Here is a 6,264-nt window from a genome sequence, read left to right on the forward strand (position 1 = left end):
TAAATTATTTTTATTTAGGGATAAGTGTTTGCCAACTGGTATCTCCTTGTAATCCTTAGTGTTCTTCAAAGGTGGTTGTTTCCCTGCAGATGTTTAATTACTGACTAGGTAACATCATCAATGCTAGTGAGAATAGGATTTACTCCTTATTTATATATAGTACCTTGCTCAGTCAATGTTGGTGGGGGTGTGGTTTTCTCCTTGGTAGATCCTTGATTCTTCTTCTTGTTGTTGTGCCATATCCATCATTGGACGTTGATGATTAGGTTGGTGATCCTATTTTTATCAACAACCGCATGAAATCCTTGATTAGGGTATGGTAATAATGTTATATAAAATGGTGGTATGACTACACCTGAAGTACCATGTATACTTCTGACCACCATACTTGAAAAAGAGCTGGGAAGAATTGTAGATGGGGCTTAAAAATCTTTTTCACAAGAAAATACTAGAATATTTTGCACTTCTTAGAAAAAAATCGATTGAATGGGATCATAATTTAAATATATAAAATGAAGCATCCAGTGAAATTAATTGAGATAAATTCTAAAACAGGCAAAAGTAGGGATATGCTGAGCTTGTATACGGTCAATACAAGTCATTCTCTGTCTCTATTCCACATTGATTATACTGCATGAAGACTACTTCATTCAGTTTTGGAACGATCCTTTAAGAAGTACATTGACCAAAGAGAATGTGTTCAAAGGAGAGCAGGCAAGTTGGATATGGAATATTAAAAGAAAAAAAAACTTAGTTGGAAGCACTGGGTGTATATACCCTGGAGAAGAGAGAATGAGGAGATATCCAATAGAACCGGATCAAATTTTTCCAAGAAATAATTTTGAAGGTGAAATTCCAACATCTTTCTGCACTCTATATGTACCTAATCAGAAATCCAATTGATAGCAATCCATCTTTTTAAAAAAAATCATTTTCTTAGTAATAGGCCAAGATATAAGATGATCTGCTTCACTGATCAAAATATAGCTCAATTTTTTTTTTATTTCCAACAATGCATTATTTTGAAATTATAGCTTGTATTTATAAAGGACAGAAAACAAAGTATCTTTTTGCATTTTTATGATTGTACAAGGAGACAAATTAAAATTTTGACTATTATGTGACCTTATAGTCATGAAAAATTTTCCTTTTCTTGAAAAAGTATCTTTTGTTCAGTAATAAGAAGCAAACCTATTTGGATCACTTCTCTTTCTGACCTGAGGCCGTGTCCATAGCATTATCTAGAGCAGTGTTTCTCAACCATTGCAACTTTAGGATATATGGGCTCAACTCCCAAAATTCACACACACATTCATAAAATTGTAAAGGTTTAGAAATACTTGTCTATAACAATGTTATAGACAAGTATTTCTAATATATCAAAACAGAAGAGCTGATATTCAATGGGAAAAGAGACTAGTCTATAGGTCTGATACTTCAGCAATAGCTTGAAGTAAAGGGCTGCCCATTTTCATCTGAAATCACATTCCTTCCAAACGTGCTAATTCTGGTGCATAATTATGGGCAAATGCTCCATATCATAGCTGGGACTGGGCTCAGGAAATGAAACTAGTTTCTCAAACCTTAGAAAATCACTGGGCCAGGGCAGAGCTGAATTAAATTGTTTTGCTTCCCTGTAATTTCCCTGCTTAGGTATTCACCTGTTGTTCACTTCACCAACGTACTCTCCTTTCCTTCCATTCATTCATTTTTCATTCTTGCTGTTCCAGTGACAGTACAAGTAGGAGAACAATGAGGTATTTCTCCTCCTCTACTTTGAAAGGTTCTTGGCTTGATGTAGAGACCAGGTGTACTGGCATATGTTGTTTTCCCAGCATTACTGATAGCTGCTACTGTCTTCATCCCTTTCTGTCAGATTGTACCTGACTTCAGCTCAAAGCTGTAGTGACTTTTAAGTTACGAGCACAATGTTCTAGGTGTGTTGGCTTCTCCGTTCCCTTTGGGCTTGAAACCACAATGGGAAAAAGCCTTCACCTGAAGTAGTGAATATGCCAAAAACCCATGACCTGAACTTAAGCCACTATATTATAAATTGTAATTGTGTGTGGAAATGACCTTGGGAGACAGAAGGAACAGCTGCAAACCAGACAATAGTCAGACAAGCAACACCTGAATCATCAAATGGAATAGGGGCATGGCAAACATCTTTGAAGAGACTCTTCCTAGTTCCTTGGACTGTAAAGGCAAGAGGCGAGAGGTGCACTTTCAGACTAAATTCTGTTACTCTTACCTTACAATAAAGTTAGAGCTTGTAGTTTGGTGTGTGTTTCTTGTCTGGACTGCCTCTCAAGGTTAACATCAATCTTGCAGGCCTGAAAATATAGCTCTTCAATCCCAAGCTTGTTTTCAATTCAATTCAATGTTTACTGTCGAACAGCTTTTCTTGAAGCCGCAGTGCCTTCAAATTAATTACCATTTCCTTAGCAAGAGGTAGCACCAACTGGTTGTTCCTCTTTATTTCACCACAGCAAGAAGAGTCTCTCCCTTGCCTTGAATAATTTCTGTGGACTTTCCAAACCCATGTCATCAGAACCTGCACTGTTTGATGATGACTTTGCTAATTCAGATCAAGGAGAACAATCCATAAGACGAATGCCCTTTCCTTGCAGGCATTTCTTCATGTCTTCTTCCACAGAATGTTTCAGGAAAGAATTGAAACACACGATTCTTTCCTACAGTATGACATTTGACATTCAGTTCATATTTCAGTGAAAACCTTTTCATGTTATGTGGCAGTTTATCTTAGAACTATATATTTTACTTCCAACAAGTTTATTTTTTTTTTCCAGGAGGTAATCTATCAGGCTTTGTAAGCACATTCTCTCTCAAGCTATTAACAGGGAAGCTGGTGGACAGCCTCCTTTGCATGGCATTGGATACTTCTAAATCTCCCATTTGACTGCCATTTGTCAGCCTGGGATCTCATTGACTGAAACCTGTCAAGCAATTTAACATGATGTATATGACCCATTTAGATCATAATACATTTATCACCTGGCTTGGATCAAAGCGCAGCGCAGCTTCAAGGGCATCAGCTCAATTGTGAAGCAAGAAACTGACTTTATCTGTTCTTTATGATGTATCTTTTGCTTTTATAGCTGGCATTCTTGTGTTTTTTTTCCTTTGCAGGAAATTATATAGCATCCAAACGTTCCCATGATTTCTTTCCTTGTTGGCAAGTCATAGCACAAAAACTAGTCATACTTTTATATTCACCTATGGCCAAGCTTTTGCTTTCAAAGATCATTCAAATGTGTAGTACAAATGGCTGATTGTTTCTCAGTGTTTGCAAGCTATGCTGCTGACTTAACATAGACAAACAAAAGCCCCTATCTTTATTCTTTCATTGAGGTTTTTTTATGACTTTACTTCAATTCTACAACTAATATCACAAATTATCATATATGTACAATGTATGTATGTATGTATGTATGTATATATGTATGTATGTATAACTCTCAAAAGCTTCCATGGACTGAATGAACAGAATCCATTCTTAGCTTCAAAACAGCACAGAGAAATAGTCTTCTACAAAGTGGAAAAATGGCCAAAATACAGGAGTCTTGTCTAAATATGAACCTGTACACCACAAGTGTTCCTTATCCATTTATTGGTAAATGCATTAATAACCAAAGGAAACATCACACAGTTTGGTTTTACACTTTGCTCAATGTACATTAAAGCATTCCATTTATTCTCATGCATGAACTGCTTTATCATGTACTGCTGCTAAAACATTTAGCAACCTATCTTTAACTCTATATTCATACTGTTATGTCCTGAGGACTCAAGGAGTTCTCACTCAGGTCCACTCACTTTGTGTGGGCGTTATTCCCCCATTCCCATTGGTCGGTTCTCCCCAGCAGCCAGCTATAAAAGCAGGCTGCGGGGTCCAACTGGCTGCTGATTGCTGCGAGCCAGTTCCAGGCTTGGCAAGCACGGTCAGCCCTTTATTTGTAAAATAAAGTACTGTTGCACTCATGCTCTGGTTCAGCCTCTCATTGCTCAAACTTAACACTGGCGACGAGGATGGGATGGCTACCAGAAGCACCTTGCAACCGCTGAGTCACTAGCCACCGATCTACAGCCCAGAGAGAGCGATCGGCTGGCGACAAGGGAAACGCTGATCCGCAGCCAGAGAGAGCGGTCAGCTAGCGAAACGAGCGATCAAAAAGAGCAAACGCAGATCCGCAGCCAGAGAAAGCGGTCTGAGTCAAATAGTTAGAAGCGTCTGTAGCCGCTTGTTAGCCTCGCTACGGGGAAAGTGAAGCGCTGCGAGCCGCAGCCGCTCTGCATTTGGCGCGAAATTCAAACGGTGTCATTTGAATTTCGAGCCAGTAGGAATCACAGCACAGCGCTGTAGAGAGTCACTAACGCCCACTTTTTGGCGCGAATCAAGACACCTCCAACGGCTAGCAGCCAACGTGGTAACCCAGAGAGAGAGAAGAGAGGGTAGCAAAAACCTCTCCAGAGCTGATATCACTAGTAACTCACGAGCGTTCGTAGTCCCAGAGAGATTTTTCCGCAGGTAGCCCAGCCGTTCCAGCACCATGAGTTCCAATCCAGTATTCCCGGGCGTTTAAACCAGACGAAGAGAAGTGGGAATCGTGATAAGAACCGTTTCAATCATTACATCGATGCGGTCGGCCTGTCGGATGCGGGAGAGCATCGGAAAAAATCCTATTTCCTAATCTACTGCGGAGCCACCGTTTATACCGCTGCAGCACTCGTGGCGCCAAGAGAATTAAAAACGTTCCGTGGTCCGGAGTTGCTTGAGATCCTCACAAACCACTACGCTCCCAGGCCTTCACAAATCGCCAGGAGGTTCACGCCCGAATGAGGAAGCAATCAAGTAAGGAGACCATCAACCAATATATGGCCGCCCTCAGAACAGCAGCCCTGCACTGCGGGTTTGGAACATACCTGGAGGACATGCTCCTCGATCAGTTGGTTTGTGGGGTCAAGGATCTCAACCTACAGAGGCGACTGCTAGCTAAAAAGACCTCAACCTCGTGCAAGCGGTAGAGGAGGCCCTAGCAGCCGAGCTAGCAACGAACTCAGCCACCAAATTCAGGGCCCAAGCGCCAAGCTAGCAGCGTTCCCAGTCCATTCAAGAGGTGGAAGCGGAGGAAGGCCACAACGATGAGAACGATGTCCATCGCCTCACCAATGACAGACGGTCGAGGTAGGGGCCAAACAAGAATACACTGTCCACCCAAGCACATCACCCTGTGCCTAGCTTGTGGGGGATCACATCAAAGGGCCACCTGCAAGTTTAAAGGAGCCGTTTGCAACAACAGTCATAAGAGGGGGCACATTGCGAGAGAGTCTGCCAAGCCCCCAAAGCGCTGCACAAAGACCCCGTCCTCACACTCGGGACCACAGAGGCAAGTTTTAAACTGTCGCACGCACCGCCTTGCCAGGCGTACTTGCCACTCTGTTAGTAAAATTTCTCTCTCCGTTTCCCTAGAAGGTAAACCGTGCCACATGGAGGTTGACACAGGGTCAGCGCTCTCAATAATCTCGTGGAACACCCTCAAGAGACTCCACCCCAGCCTATCTACTACCCGGCTTCAGAGATGCCAGTTCGGTCTGAAGGACGACCAGGGGAAGGCCATTCCCGTGATCGGCAGAGGCAAGTTCTTTGTCAGTTTTAGAGCTTTTAAAGGCCACCTACCTCTAGTGGTAGTTAACGGCAATCTACCCACCTTATTGGGGCTCGATTGGTTTCCCCACCTCGGCCTAGGGTTAACAGGAGTCCATGCTGTCTCAACCTCAGACACTGACTCCTTATTCGCTGACTACGCAGATGTGTTCAGCAAGGAGCTGGGGTGTTATAATGGAACCCCATCTCGTTCACCGTTGACCCCCAGGCAGTCCCAATCAGATTAAAACCACGTAGAGTTCCATTTGCTATTCGACCAAAACTAGACGCTGAATTGGATAAACTACTAAAACAAGGGTCATTGAGCCAACAGATTTCGCCAAGTGGGAGACGCCCATTGTCACACCCTCAAAAAGATGGTAGCCTGAGAATTTGCTCGGACTACAAGACAACAATCAATAAATATTTACAAGTTAGCGCCTACCCCGTGCCCGTCATTCAGCACTTATTGCACACATTCGAACCGGGCAGTATTTTTGCTAAATTGGACATGTCTCAAGCATATCAACAGTTCCCTGTTGATAACCAAACAGCGGAACTTCAGACCATCGTCACTCACAGGGGTGCCTTCCGATGCA

General features: G+C 42.5%; 1 long non-coding RNA gene across 1 annotated transcript in view; it reads right to left on the minus strand.

Annotated features, from left to right (window-relative positions):
- Nucleotides 1-2,347, minus strand: part of LOC148128152 (uncharacterized) — a 60,040-nt gene extending 57,693 nt beyond the window's left edge. Inside the window, exons 1-2 of the long non-coding RNA XR_015741379.1 lie at nt 2,252-2,347; nt 164-276 (exon numbers count right to left, since the gene is read on the minus strand). This is a non-coding gene — a long non-coding RNA (uncharacterized LOC148128152). The remainder of the gene's footprint in view (nt 1-163; nt 277-2,251) is intronic.
- Between the last annotated feature and the right edge of the window lie 3,917 nt (nt 2,348-6,264).

This window comes from Pseudonaja textilis, chromosome 1 (assembly GCF_049901715.1).
Source record: "Pseudonaja textilis isolate UNSWEBS1 chromosome 1, rPseTex1.2, whole genome shotgun sequence".
Classification (NCBI taxonomy): Eukaryota; Metazoa; Chordata; class Lepidosauria; order Squamata; family Elapidae; genus Pseudonaja; species Pseudonaja textilis.